Source organism: Gallus gallus, chromosome 2, assembly GCF_016699485.2.
Source record: "Gallus gallus isolate bGalGal1 chromosome 2, bGalGal1.mat.broiler.GRCg7b, whole genome shotgun sequence".
In the NCBI taxonomy this organism is placed as follows: Eukaryota; Metazoa; Chordata; class Aves; order Galliformes; family Phasianidae; genus Gallus; species Gallus gallus.
The window spans coordinates 68183908-68199420 of NC_052533.1; the positions used below are offsets into that span (position 1 = coordinate 68183908).

A 15513-nucleotide genomic window follows, 5' to 3' on the forward strand; every position below is an offset into this window, starting at 1 on the left:
CTTGATCACTTCATCTGGAGACAACGGAGAAAAAAAAGAGAAGCTCTGTGTTCCCCAGACGAATTACAGTTTTTTCTGTACAAATAAATATTATGCCTGCAGAAGGGACTTGGTATTTGTGAAAATTAACAGAGCAAATCCCTTCTAATACGTTAGCAAACACAGCTTAAAGCCTGTTCTTCAGTCAGGAAGAGGAATCAGCTCCTGCCTTAGAAAAGGACTCAGCTGAAATAGAAATTGATATTACAACTATGCAGAGCGCTTCGTCAGACCACAGATGCAGCTGAACTCAGCCTTGGGCCAGAGGCTGAGTGAGTTCATGAACTTCAGCTCAGGCTGGCAAGAATTCAGCTGTGAGAAATGCTGCTTCTCCTCCCACAGCACTGTTCTCCCTCTGTACATGGACCATACAGGACCACGGAGGGGAGACAGGAGCAGAAGGAAACCATTTGCATCTACTTCCACCACTTCTTCCTGAGGGAGCATTCAGCTTCCCTTCCCCACTTTTCTCTCTGTGTATGAGGACAGTGGATGGCTGTCGTCTCCCAGCCGAGAAGTCCGTGATGTAGTCTGTTGCCTTGTACTCTCAGTGGATGAGGCTTTGGATTGTTCCTGTCCAAAGGAAATGTAAATAAGCAAAATACTTCCCAACCTATTGGATAACGTTTGTTTTGGGGGGGAGGGAGTACTTTGCTAGAACAAGCCATCTCCACCATAATTTCATAGGAGATATATGTCAGAGGTTTCCATCACTGCACCTTCTGCCACATCTTACTGTTCCTATGCCATGAGGCCAGGGAGATGGAGGAATCAGTTAAAAACATCCCAGTTAGTTAACACGTATGACTGTAGAGCAAAGGGGCCCATGGTGGCACTTCTGGACCTGGGCAGCGTTCTCTCACCTGGAGCTTTGTTAGCGCATCAGTCCCTACCTGCCATTTTTGATGAGCCTGGTTGTTGCTTTTTGTTCCAGCCCAACCTCTGCTCGCTGGAATAGATGTTATGAAAGAAACCAAACCCAGTGGAAGTTGGAGAGAAAGGGCACGTGCATGTGATACTGAATTTATAGGAGTGTTACAAGGTATTGTGTAAAGTGAATAGCACGCTTGTTTGAAAAGCTTAGGTCATAGCTTTGTGAACTCCTCTAAGTTTTGTTAGCCACCAGAAAGGAGATGTGCTCCTATTCCTTGGCTTCTTGTTCCTGTCCTCTTCCTTGTCTGGACACAGAAGATGATGCAGACGGAAATTCAGGTGCTTCTCTGGCTGAAAAAAATACAGCAAACCAAGACTTGTTAGTCTTGGAGGGAGAGAGGTGAACTTGGATTACCATGTGTTTGAGAGATGTACTGGGATGAGAACCAGCAGTCTTGCTGGGTGCAAGTTCTGAGCTGTCTGTAAGGAGCTTGCTTAAAAAGGTCCAAAACATGGTGCTGTGGAAAGCAATTGCTACCTATCCCCCTGGCCATGCTTCCCTTGCGTTTGCATGCAGGAAAACAAACTGAAACACCGAGCCCATAAATGTTTTGATAAACCAGATGGATCCCCTGCCAGGCCATCCGATTTTATTTGGTTTTATCTCTGCATTTCCTTTATAGCCAATTTCTATTGCATGTCTAATGAAACGGTACTGCTGCTATCTGCTTGGGTAATTGTCTTTCCCCGCACATTGACTGGCATGTTGGCAGATGATGGATGGCCTCAGGGTGCTGTGTAAAAGACTCAACGGTGGCAGTGCTTGCAGGACTGTAGCAGATGCTGCGATGTTACTAACACGGTGTGCTGGGTTAACATTAAGCTGTAATGCACGCAAACCTAAGTGCCATGGATTTCAATGAGATGGCTGGCCTGTAGTCATCACTCTGAATGCTTTGCAATACTGCATTAGGCATTTCCCTCGTCCCACTTGTAGCAATTTCTTGGCTATGTGAAGGCCTGTGTAGCACTTACAGAAGGGTGTTTTATGTGGATATTTGTTTTCAATAAGTATATAAAGAGATATCCATCTAGATGTATAATAAACAGCCCATAAAGCAGCTTGACTCTGCGTGGAAATTTGCAGCTGTGTTTACGTAGCCTGACACTGCAATATCCATACATCATCCCTTCCTCAAGGAAGTCTTGTTTCTCTTTTATCTCTTCTCATCTTTTAAGGGCTCCAAGTTAGAATTTCCTTTGCTTTCACATCACCAAAGTTTACCATTACTCCACTGCGTTTGCTTCTTAGCAGCTGTTATGGAAACAAGACAGCTTAATAGTGTTGTGCTAACTTGATCCAACGGCACTTGGAAGAGGTAAACTTGAACTTCGGCACCACTGGTGGGAATGTGACTTGAATTAATGAACATCTGGGTCAGGTTTAGCCCTTGTTTTCCTCACACCAGCAGGCTGCTAGTCTCACTGTCTCCTTGGTGGGAGCTGTGTTTATAGGAGATCATTGACATGTTCTTCTCCAAACCTCTCCAAAGATGATAACAAGACCTCCTGTGTGAGGTCTAGTAGGAATTAGTTTGTTCTTTCACTGAGTCAGCTAGAAGAGCCATGCTTATTTGCTGACAACCCTCCAGTGCAGAGTTACACTGTGTGCTTCCTCTAGAGACTGCAAAGTATTTTATGGGTCTGAATAACCTCATTTTTGCAGACAGACACACTGTGGAGAAGGGAGGAAGGGGGGTGCTTCCCTCACAGGTGGATCAAGCAACCTGAAGGGCTGTCCAGGAAAAGAGAGTTGTTTGCTGAGATTTGAGTCCAAAGCAACATTACACAGATTGAAAGCATAAACGTGCCATTAGCCTAAAGTAAATAGCTCTTCCATATGTTTGGTCTATCATCCAGTGTATTTTAAGTTACACCCATCATGCTGGTAGTGGTCAGAAATCTTTGTAGAAAAACCCTGGAGGAAAAGCACTGTGCTGCTTTCCTCCTTGCTCAGACCCCGGATATTTTTCATGTTCTTCAGAATTGCTGATAGGTCTCTAAGAATTAACTTTGGTTCTTCATCCTGTTTAGGAAATGCCCTGTCAAATGGGACTGCCTGGCAAAATGGTTTACATCTCATATCCTTCCAGTACTTAAAGGGAGCCTACAAGTAGGAGGGAGATCGACTTTTTACATGGTCTGATAGTGATAGGACGAGCAGGAATGGCTTTAAAGCAAAAGTGGGGAGACATAAGGAGGAAATTCTTTACTCAGAGGGCAGCGAGGCAATGGCACAGCTGCCCAGAGAAGCTGTGGTGCCCCATCCCTGAAGGCGCTCAAAGCCAGGTTGGATGGGGCCCTGGGCAGCCTGAGCTGGTGGTGGCAGCCCTGCCCATGAGTTGGAGCTGAGTGGGCTGTGAGGTCCCTTCCAACCCGAGCCATTCTGTGATTCTGTGGTGATTCTATGATAGTATGGCTTACAGAGCTCCACTCTCAAACTGCTTTATTCCAGGTGTTCATGCTTGACTTCTGTATTACTAGAACAGATTAAACTTGGATTTCATAGCAGCTCCTAGCACGTCCTGCAGATGAGGATTAGTTAGTCAACTCCAAAGTATTGTTTTGAAAATGCGGCATGTTTGGAAGCAGCTTCCAACACAGTCACTGTATGCTGTCCTTGTTGGCAGTGTGGGGTCACATTAACAGTAGCAATATTCATAACAGTGATGCTTCACAGAGTGGATCACAGGTTGCCTAAGGAGGTTGTAGATGCCCCATCCCTGGAGGCATTCAAGGCCAGGCTGGATGTGGCTCTGGGCAGTCCGGTCTAGTGGTTGGCGACCCTGCCCGTGGCAGGGGGGTTGAAACAAGATGATCTTTGAGGTCCTTTTCAACCCAGGCCATTCTGTGATTCTATGATTCTATGATAAGATGCCTCAATTGCTCAGGGTAATTCACTGATGGCTAGTCTCAAATCTGTATGAGTGTGTCCCGCAGTACGCTTGGTGCTCAGTCTTCATGGCCTTCCTCACCCTTGCTGGGACATTACAGGTTGGCTGCCCTCACTTTCCCACAAAGCATCCTTCAAAACACAGTTGGGCAGCACGCAAGTAATGAAAAACACTGCCAGCATAGGATCAATTTTAAAGTTCTGTTTCATGGATTTTCTAGTGTGTCTGTTTTAAAAGACTTTCCAGCCCTTGTTTTAAGCTAGATATCATCGTGGCCATTTACGCTCATGCATGGGCCACGCAGCTGAGTACTTGCATATGCTGCCTTCTGTAACTGAATGGTGGTTTCTGTGTGCATAGACTGGAAGAAGATTCTCTCTCTGCTTCTCTGCAATGTGCTCTTCCTTCCTGCCCTCCTGCCACCTACAGCTCTGTATGACTCTTCCTACTCCATTGCGTGCTGCAGTGACCGCCAGCTGGTCGCTCTGAGCTGGCACTGCTGGGACCTGGCTTGCAAATGCCAGCCATCGTTGCTTGGGGAATGGCAGCCTGGCAGCACTCCAGTCTTCCTTCTGGACCTGATCCAGCCATTTACTGTGAAACTTTTGCTCCTCTTGGACTTCGCAGCAATTTTCATCCCTGTGGGTGATTTGCCTGGTACCAGATAGAGAAATCCAATAAAAAAACCCTGGGAATTTGCTCTGTGCTCAGCAATGCGTAGATACTACTGTGCTGAATCCTGTTTCTTCTGTAGCAATATACAGGAGACTGTAAAACCAATAAAATCTGCTTTAACCTGTGACTACAAATAGTTGGGGCTGTGCAGCAGGAAGAAATAAAGCTACATACACTGGGCACTGAGCCAGCGTCCAGCTCTGAGGATCAGTAAGTAATGTTAGAAGGCAGATAGGGGAGTATTAATTTTACTCTCTACTTCACTTGTGGGCCAAGGCTGAACTTCTTTCTTCCCTGCATGTTGCTAAGACTCTTCTCCTTTATGTGCATTTAGTATAACAAACAAAATGAGGTCATTTTTGCTGTTGTTTGGGCTGATCTCCCCTGCTGCACCCTATGCAACTCCCATTCCCACAACGTGGGCCGTGTGGCACTCTTTGCGTACCCTTTGCACTGGTGTGAAAATCCTCAGATGGACTCCTCACTGGAAAACCCCCAGGGCCATGGAACCAGTGTTTTAGATGTGCGTTGGTTAAATAAGTGCCATGCAGCAGGTTAAAAAACTTGTTTTCTTCGCACAGAGGAAAACATCCATCTTAATGTAGCTGCTCTGACAGAAGTCATGGGAGCGCGTACGAGCTGTTCCTTGGGATGGAAACTGCTGCTGCTGATCTTTGTCACCCTCACATGAGCTACCATTTTTTTTCATATATATTTTAATGTAGAATGTGGGAAATCAATCAGAGACTGAGGTAAAAGGCAAACCTCTGAAAGCAGTGGGTCAGCCAGAAAAACACCCTTTCTCCATTCCCACGTAGCCATTTAAAGAGGTGACCCGCAGTAGAAGGCCCAGCAATTTGACCTTTCACCTTTGCAAACATGCCTGATGTTGGAGGTGAGGATCCACCCAATTCCCACTGTTTCGTGGCAGTCAGGGATCCAGCTTGTGGCCAAAAAGCCCGTCGGGGCTGGCGGAGCTGCGAGATCTCCTGCTTAGCAGGGACCAAAGACCAGGCGGAGGGGCAATGCCAGGGAGCTAGGCCTAACCCCCAGCTGCCCCTACCCTGACACAGCCCCGTGGCGTTCCCTCGGGCCCTGTCGCTGTCACAGAGAGCCGAGCTCAGCTCTGCCTCCCCGCTCCCTGTGAGGAGCTGCAGCTGCCATGAGGTCCCCAGCACCAATTCTGCCACGCAAACCCGCAGCCAGGCCTTGAGAAAGGCTTGGCACCTGGCATGGCTGTCCTGCTTGACCACACCTTGCCATGACCTTGGATCATCTTAAGCAGGTGTTGTAAACTGCCTCTTTTCCATTATCTTTGATAACACTTTATTAGTAATTGCTGTGATTAGCCATAATTGCCTGTGTCAATAGAGTGCCGTGACTGGCAAGGTTAAGCATTTGGCTGGTTTCTGCATTGTGGAATCCTCAGGAGGGGGGAGGTTGTTTAGTAGTTTGTCACTGCTGTCTTTCATAATAATGTACTTCAAGTTAATTAAAGCTGCAGCTTACGAAAAGGTAGTTGCATTTAGAATATTGGACTGAATTTGCCTTTCTGAATTAGGTCTAATGTCTCTTTTAAGGCGATTCCAGGCTGCAGTGGACTTCAAGAAGTAGCTGGGACCCCCAGGGACTACAAGCTGCATTACCCAACTGTGCTTTGAAGAAGCGAATTGTGTCCAAGAGCATGCCCGTCACTGTGACCTGAATAATTCATCCAAGTAACAGAAAACTTGCAACACCTGAATAGGGAAGGAGCTGGCTCCTTGGTTTGTTGCCTTTAGAAAATCAGTCCCAACGTTGTCCTAGACTGAGAATTTCTATTTCAGAAATCCTTGGCAAAGAGGTAAGGCATCTTAGCAAGAGGTTATTTATCACGGGGTGGAACAGAGTTCCCACCCCAACTGGTTTTGGTTTCCTGACACTTATACAATCATTAGGGTTGGGAAAGACCTCTAAGATCACCGAGCCCAACTGTCAACCCACCCCCACCATGCCCACTAACCGTGTCCCTCAGTGCCACATCTACCCCCTTCTTGAAGATCTCCAGGGACAGTAACTTCCCCACTTCCCTGGGCAGCCTGTTCCAATGTATTACCACTCTTTCAGAGAAGAATTTTTCCTAATACTGAACCTGAAAACAGTGTTCCTCCTTTGACCCCAAGCAAGATGAGAACTGGCAGAATTGCTACTTGGGTATTTACCAGATATATTTCTGGATTAAATCCCTTTGTCCAAGAGGCTGCAGCCTCCTCTGAGCTCAGGGAGTTTCATATCCCGGTTTTCTCCCTTCAGTCCTCTTCACTGGGCTAAATCTGGTTCTTCACAACTGCTGAGGCTTGAGGAATGTTAGGAGGCTTTTTGGGCAGAGATAAATGTAAAAGCTGTGCAGAAAAGGATTGTGAAAAATTGCATCAATGCAGATGCACTTTGCCGCATGCCTCTGCAGTTCGTTTCTTCCAACTACATCTGTTATCTTGAATAGATATAAATTCAGGACTTAAGCCTGTGATAATTTAGTATATATGATGCATGTGCACATAATGCTACCTCAGAATGGCTTTTCATTGGGTCTGATGGACGGTCTTGCCATACACAAACCCATATGCCTCTCAAAGCTCTTGTCTTCAGATTTCCCTCCCAGGTTATTGGCTCTGTGGTTACTATCAGGAGGTGGGTGACCAGCTGACTTAGGGGGTGGAGGAGGACCCAGCAGACCAACGACTGCCAGAGTGGGACCTGGGAGCTACTAGTTTAGAGCCATTTTGATCTACACTGTTATCTTCTCCTGAGCTGAAACAGAGATCGTAGCCTGGGGTATCCTGAGAATAATATGCTATATCCTGTCCAGCTGAAGCTGGGAGGCAGCTCAAAGCCTTTCGCTCAGGAAGCAGCCCTGTGGAGCCACAATGTAAACACCACGGTGCATGTTATTTTGGAGCAGACACCACTTGCTGAAAATAGATTGTGTTTGAGAATCTGTTCTCCAGTGCTTTTAGTGATGGCATGACTTATTGCAAACGAAATCACAAAAGAATTGAATTCACATCTATCTATTTGCTGACCTTTTGGCGTGTTTGCTTTTAATTCATTTGGGGGTTATTCAGTGAAATGAGGCTTCATTTTCTTTTCTACCCACTTTCTACCATGCTTTACATTCAGGCCCTAGGACAAAAAGGCAAATTTCAACATTTTCCTTTGTAGTGTTTCTTGGGTTCGAGAAAAGAACCACCAGCATTAGGGGCATTTTTGCTTTTATGTATATTTGTGTACACATTTGTTGTTTGTATAGTCCTTGCATTTTCAACCAAATTTGTCTTTCTAGTGCCTCTTTCACCCTATTCACTCAAACCCAAGTCATTCTGGACACTTTTTGTGGGTGTACATGTATTCATAGGCCAACATTTTAAAAAATGATTCTTTCATTTGGACATGTATTCTGATTTCACGTGATTTCACATGACCATAGTAGCTCTGTGTTGGTGGGCTTAGCTGAAGACCCTATAAGAAGGCTTGAGCAGTTTCAGAAAGTGCTGAGGATCCTGCCTTTGAGAAGCAGGCCTTTTATTTAAAGATAAGTCAGATGAGACACTCAGAAAATAATGAATCCCTCACACCATACATGTCAAACCCCCTGGCCTTCCATACTGTCACCCCTAACAACAAGCAAATAAAACCTTAGTGACATAAGAGCCAATTTAGCTTAGAGATTTATGCATTTCATTTAGGGAACTGTAGGAGATGCAATATGCTCATGAAGAAACGTAAAGGCAGGTTAGATTTACAAGCATGCCTTATGCTCAAGTAAAAGAAAGCTTGGAGGCCGGTTGATCAGTTCCCTGGGAACAAGCACGTACAAGTTGGAAGCTGCAAATCAGAGTAGCTTATGAAGGATCTCAAAGGAAAAACAAACACCCTGAGGAACAGATATTCTGCATTTTCCTTTTCCTTATTTTTTTTTCTTTTTCTTTTTTTCCCATTGTTGCTTATATTTAAGCCTCTCTTTGGATCCTAGCTTCTTCACTCAACAACTCCAAAGTGGATTTGCAATTGATGCTCTTTTATGAAAATGTTTGGCTTAAAAATTACTCAGAGCAATTAAAAAGAAAAAAAGAAAGAAAGAAAGAAAAATCCCCTGGCATCCTTTGATGTCTAAAGCACCAGCCTTCTAGGTAACATTTATCCCTTAGGGCAACAGAAGAGTGTAAGAGCCTTTAACCCAATCCACTATGGGAAATCCTGCATTGCCAAGGCCTTTTGCTAGTAGGCAGTGGCTCCTGACAGCATTTTGCCCCAGGCTTCCCGAAGGGGAAGACCACCAGACACAGGAAACCTTGTCTCACTGCCCCAGCCATGGGATTTTTTTCCTCAGTTGCCAAATAACCAAGGAAGGACAGAGCAGAAAGGCACATTTGTCCTTGACTGATACAGGGTTAAGGTATGCTACAATCACCTCTAGAAGGAAGGCCGTGATATTGCTATCGGGGGATGTTTTTTATCACTTCAAAGCATGAAATGGCTACTATTACATGGTTTACCTGCCATAAAAAGCTACCGGTATCAGTTTATTGAGGTTCAGCAGCTAATGGAGCTGTTGTTGGCTACTGCATGACTTGCACAATGTTGGCCACTTGGCCCAGGAGGCACGTGCTGAGGACAGGACCTTGGGCACCAAAGACACATGCATCTGGGCAAGGAAGGCCAGGGCAATGTCTCTTCGTTTCCTGAGGCGTAAGTTAGCCAGGACAAACTGTAATAATAAAAACTATAAGGAATGATTTTTTTTTTCCCTAAGATGGAAGCAGGAGGACACTGCTTTCTTGCTGAGGGTGTTAAGTCATGCTTTTTGATAGTGAAGTCTGGCCTAGACAAAACTGCTATGTACGTTTTCCCAGTCATCTCACCAAGGCTCTGAGATAACGATAATACCCCAAGGCAACAATAACAACAAGTAGCAGTAGTTTCCCTGCTGCTGGGCATCTTCTCAATCTCTTCAGCAAACTCTGACTTTTTAAGACACAACAGTAGCGTTTGTGCTCTATTTGTTTTGCTTTCTAATGATTCCTCCTATCAGTTAGTTGGAGCCAGAGCTTTTGTTCAGAGCATTCGGGAAGGATATATGCACAGAGAATGGGACCAAATAACCACTCAATGCTGTTTTGTTTTGTTTTGTTTTTAATGCAGAGTTTGTTGGTAAAGAATCTATGGGAATGATCTGAGATCCTGTCATTGGGTCAAGGCATTATGAGAGCAGGATACATAAATACTCTGCTCTTGACACCCTTTAGCCTTGGGCAAGGCATTCAGCCTTTTTGGTTCTGCATTCTCTGAAGAGGTGGTGTAATAACACCTCAAGTACCTCATAGGCCTTTCTGTGAGCTCACTGTTAGTATCCATTAAATACCTTGCAGATAAAAATGCAGTTGACAGCATTTCAGGGTACAGCATTGAATCAGCATCATTTCATGGCAATGCTTATCCGCAGTTTATTTGTTGGAAGGGTGGAGCCCTGATGTTTTTTGCTGCTAGAGTGCCTGCATTCTTTGGCTTCCTTTACTCCCACTCCAAAAGCAGCCTGATGCTTCCTGTAACATCTTCCTTGATTACAAGCAAGGACTTGAAATTTGCCCATGATCAAAGACTGCCTTTTGACAGTTCAGGTGCAATTAACTGTGAGTAGCAAGAAGGGTGCTTGCAGTTTAATATATGATCTGTACTCATGTGTGGGCATAAAACTACAGCCACAGCACCTTCTTGTAGGTCGAGTTGTTACATATCTACACAGGTCCATTTCAAGACAGAAAAGATTGTGCTCAAGTTACTGGGTGCTTGGAACAAGCCAGATGATTCTGCGAAGCCGACCACTCCTCCAGTAGTTTTTTCATTGGACTTTAGTCTCTAACATTCCTAAAAGTGAGCCAGGGGCAAGCATTCAGTAAAAAATGTCTTTAATCATGGACCAGGTAGAGGGGAGACAGAAAACTGCTGGCTTACAGGTGGTTTTGAATAAAGAATATTTGCAGTATCTTTGTTATTTACACTCAAAGGCTTCTCTCAGAGCAAACAGCTGCCTGAGTGAGGAAAACCAAGATCACATTTGCCTTTGAAATCTGTGCTCTGGAGAACTGGAAATGCAAAAGTTTAATTCACTCTGAAAGAAGGAAAGAAGGAAAGAAGGAAAGGAAGGGAAGGAAGGGAAGGAAGGGAAAGAAGGGAAAGAAGGGAAGGAAGGAAGGAAGGAGAATATTGGAGGATCTTTACTATGGTCAGCTACCAAAGAGGTTATTGATGAAAACTTCATGAATCCAGGTTCAATATTTGCATGGATTTCATGTGAGTTGTGCTTGGACACAGGAATAACAGGTAAGGTTCTCTCTGGAAGAAGCACATGGCCCACTCCATGGCTATCCACTGTTGTTCCTTCTTATCTCCCATCAGAAAATAATATTTACTTCTCTCTTGTGAAAGGAATGAAAATCTGTCCCCTTTGCCTGCCATCTCTTTCTGTTTGATCAGTGGGTGTTATGGACATTATGAAGTACTGTCTGAGGCTTAAACTCAGTAACAAGCTCAAATTAGATTTAAGGAAATGAGTCAATAAGCAGAGCAGGAAGGAAACAGGTCAGTTAAAACCTATAACTCCATACACCATAGTGTAGCTCAGGAATGTAATGCTTTTTACCACAAAGGAAGAAAACTGGGGACAGGAACTTTCATGTGCAGTGTCTGTGAGTGGAAGCGTTCCCACTCTATCTCAAGTCAAAATATACTAATTAAAGAAAAAAAATAAATTGGCATGAGGTGATTGCTCTCGGTGAGGCAATGACCAGAGAAGGGAGGCAAAGGGAAAATAAAATAGAGGCCGAGAGCCCTCCACAGAGACCACATGGCTGCAGGAACATGGGGAAGATTTAGAACCGCACTGGAAGTTTCCATCTGAAGTAGCAAAAAAGGAGAACAGTTTGTCCTGAAAGGTTTTAAATCCAAATTTCTGCTCAGCCCACTGTCCAAGTGGTGAGACATGGCATGTGAATATCGGAACATCAACCGCTTGAATGGGCCGGCTGAAGTGCCGTCGCCCAAGCACTGTGAACAATGTATTTGTCAACGTTATTGTAGGGGAAAACGAGCCAAACAGCAATGTCCAAAAAGCAGAGTAAAAAAGTTATACTTTCTCTTGTGACAGAGGCTGACCCAGTGCAAGATGTTGGCAGCATGTGAAATGTGCCCAGAGACTCCTTGAACCCGCTTCATTCCCGCTCTTAGTATTTTACTGCACTTCTACTTAGCCAAGCACAGGGGGCAGTGGTAAGGATAGGTCCGTTCTTTCATGGAGCATGGAGAAAGACAGAACTGCTATAAAAATCTGTTAATTTTGACTGGGGGCCTGGAGACCACTTTGTCTTCTGGTCTCAGAAGTGGTCCCAGGAGCTGAGGAAGCCTTGCCACGCTCCGTGCCTCAGCGGTACCTTCTGCTCGGGGACTGAAGAAAGCCTAGAAGACTATAAACAAATGTTGAATGTGTCAGGAGGGAGCTTTTATGCTGGTTTGCATATTGCAAAACTGGGGCACGATTTTCACAGTTTCCTGATGTTTGACACCTGCGTGAAAGGTCTGAGTTTCAGATGTGCTTCAGGGGCTCCGGAGGAACCAAGGGCAACTGCTTGCTCTGTTACCTTTGCAAGCTGCTCCTTTGCTAAGTTTGCTGGTATGCAAATACTGGTGAAAGTCAGCACGGAAGCTGACAGCAGTGTTTTGAAACCCTCTTCTCAGCGATAGATAATACCTCTCATTAGACAGAGTAAAACTACGATGATAACGATTACCACACTCGGAATAAATCAGCGACGTGCAAACTGGCACATTTTTTGGCAAGCACAATTACCCATGAAAATTGTATCATTTTTCTATTTCTGCCCAGCCTGCCCACTTAGCAGTGTTCTTCTTTCCCTAGGGAAGTGATCCTTAATTTTGAGCAATGGAGCTGTGAAGGGTCTGGAGCACAAGTCTTATGGGAAGCGGCTGGAGGAACTGGGATTGTTCAGTCTAGAGAACAGGAGGCTCAAGGGAGAACTTAGTGCTCTCTACAGCTGCCTGAAGGGAGGTTGTGGTGATGTGGGGGTCAGCCTCTTCTCCTGGGTAACAGTGATAGAATGAGAGGTAGTGACTTTAAGTTGTGCCAGGGGAGGTTCAAGTTGAATATTAGGAAACATTTCGTCTCAGAAGGAGTAGTGAGGTGCTGGAATGGCTGCCCAGGGAGGTGGTGGAGTCACTGTCCCTGGAGGTGCTCAGGAAACGTGTAGGTGTGGCACTGAGGGCCATGGTTAGTGGGAATGGTGGGGATGGGTTGATGGTTGGACTAGATGATCTTAGTAGTCTTTTCCAACCTTAATGATTCTATGAAAAGGCCCCTTTCATCTCCTGGTCTATGAACAGGGGGCCAGATTGCTCTGGTCTGTGTTTTGACTCACAAAGTCTTTGGGTAGGACTGAAATGGTGTTTCTTTGACAAGTGATGGCATTGCAATTTAGAGCCACAAAAACTTACCTTCTGTCATATCCCAGGTATAACGTAGGAGGCACCCTTACCAAAAAGGAGCCAGAGGTGTAGAATTTCACCAGAAACCTCTGGTAAACATTCTGGAGACAGTGGCCCAAATTCAGGCACACAAACAGCTATGTGCGCATTGCATAAACATACATGGCACTATCTAAATTTTGGACAGCTGCACTACAGTGTGTACTGCTGCTGTAGTTTTGACAGTGTTAGCTCGATGAAATTACTAATTGCACTTGAAGTGCTGGATATAATACAGCCATATGTGTAACTGCTGTGTGTACTTCATAAAAGAGATGGTGTCACCATAAACTGTGAAAATAACACAGCTGTATAAAATTATAGTGATGAATGTGTGTTGGCTTGCAGTTCTACCAGTCCAAGCCAATACTGTTCCCTCAGAAGTGTGGGCATTTAAACAGGCCGTGTAGGCAGCAATTGCTTCATGTGTGCTTTGCTTATCTGCAGAATATAACCCTGGCACCTTCTCCTCTTCCCAGTGTAGATGTTCTAAGGCTGGGGCAGAGAGGAGTGCAGCTCAGTGGGGGGGCTGTACTTGCTGTGTTGCTCCCCACTTTTTGTCTGTGGCCAGAGGAAGCTCTGGGTTGAGCAGGTTATCACCATTGCAGCACATCTGCATGCAGCTGGCGGGGACTCGGGCTGGGCAAACAAAAGACAAGTCAGAACAACAGACAAAACCTTGAGCAGTTCAGAGCCGACAGCAGAAAGACAAGGAGCAGGATTACAGTCAAAAGACACCCAAATAAGGAGACAAAGGACCTTTAGAGAATCCTAATGACTCAGAGGTGGGAGAGGACAAAGGCCATGATTGCTATCAGGTGCTGAAGGAAGCACCCCAGGCCAGCCCATGGGCACCCAAGGAAAGGCATGCTTAAGAGCTGGTGAGTGTCTCCTACCTTTGTGACCTCAAGGATACACGTCCAGGATGCTGGTTTGTGGCTTGGGGGCTTGGGGAAGATAGTGGCTATAGGAGCAAATTGATGTCATTTTAAAATAAAATAATCTGCAGTTCTACATTATTGCAACATCAAAGGTGAGGATTTGGATGCAATTTAGTCTCTGGTCAGCCTGACTGTGCTGCTGGATGTTTCCTGAGAGAGGCAGGCTCGGGAAAAGGGTAGTTAAACTATCAGCAGATAAGCAGAGATTTGTAACTTCCACATCCTGAGCAATGGGTGTGCGGGTGTGGGTGCATCACTCGGGAGTGACTGTCACTGCTTATGCATCTTGATAAACATGCAGAAACGTCTGGGGTTAAATAGCAGGCAGGACTCCTAACGCCAGGGCCAAAAATTGAGGCTTTCTTCTGATATCACACAAAAAACTCTTACCATCCTAATAATCCCAGAAGGGAGACAGTCAGCGTGTGAGAGCCACGTAGAAGTTAACAGTGGGTGCATGGAGAGCTGTATGCGGTATCACGCTTGTCTTACTTAACAAGCTACGCATGGATGAATGAGAAGGGAGGATGCATTACACATACCCAGCAGAAGAAAAAAAAGACATCTCCTGGGCAGCTAGAATAACCCCACTCTGTAAATGTAAATGCTTACTGTTTTTGCTTCTATTTTTCATGCTGGGGCAACACCATTGTGCCCCTTATGCCATAAAATGTAGTCAACAGGAACCAACCTGCTGGTGAGGCTGTGATGGGGCTCCAGCTGCAGACATGGCTACAAAGCATCAGCCCCAGAGAGAGGTTTGTTATGCTGCCATCAGCACTTTCTTGTTATATGGGATGTCTGGACAGGTAGGAGAAATATTAGGCTCTGGCAAGCAGCAACTTGCAACTGCAGCTGTTTTCACAGCTCGAAAATAATCCAGTGTGAGGTAAAGAGTGGTTGCACTGAGAGCAGCAGGGGCAAGGGACCAGAGGCAAGTTCCATCCCCACGTTAGATTTACAGTTTGATCCTCCTCGTTCATCTGAGCATTTCCCCCCTTGCCGCTTGGCAGCCTCCTGGAGCCACCATCACACATCAGAGACGTTTTCCTCATAAAATAAAAGGTAGAGCAAGCCAGCCTGGGCTGGATCTGGTTGGGGAAGGGTGCTGTATTTAGAACACACTGAGGATATGGAAGGTGGTTACAAGAGTTCAAGCCAAACAATATCCTTCATAGCAGCAGGGAAGGAATGAATTATGGGGTATGAGGTGAAAAGAAAAAAAAAATTAATAGGATTGAGAATGATGCTGCTTGATCTTGCTTCGATAAAGCCACAGCTGAACAAATCAAAGCTACCTGGGCCAATGAATCTCACATAGAGAGCAGCTCAACTTGCTGCAGGCAGTTACGATGAGTAGGAAAGGTGAAGTCCCAAGCAGAGGAAGGTTTCAGTGGAGTTGGCCTGTCTCTCATCATTATGTTTGACTTTAAGATGCAGTAGAGTTCTGCCATGCT

General features: G+C 45.3%; 2 protein-coding genes across 7 annotated transcripts in view; both read left to right on the forward strand.

The window, feature by feature from the left end:
* The window catches only part of PIGN (phosphatidylinositol glycan anchor biosynthesis class N), a 145159-nt gene that overhangs the window by 126570 nt on the left and 3076 nt on the right, over nt 1–15513 (forward strand). For all 6 annotated transcript variants that reach the window (XM_025147682.3, XM_046937827.1, XM_004939696.5 and 3 more), the window contains one exon: nt 6122–6384. The gene's annotated coding sequence lies outside the window, so the exon portion shown is untranslated. The remainder of the gene's footprint in view (nt 1–6121; nt 6385–15513) is intronic.
* The window catches only part of RNF152 (ring finger protein 152), a 91320-nt gene that overhangs the window by 18088 nt on the left and 57719 nt on the right, over nt 1–15513 (forward strand). Inside the window, exon 6 of the mRNA XM_040684129.2 lies at nt 6122–6384. The gene's annotated coding sequence lies outside the window, so the exon portion shown is untranslated. The remainder of the gene's footprint in view (nt 1–6121; nt 6385–15513) is intronic.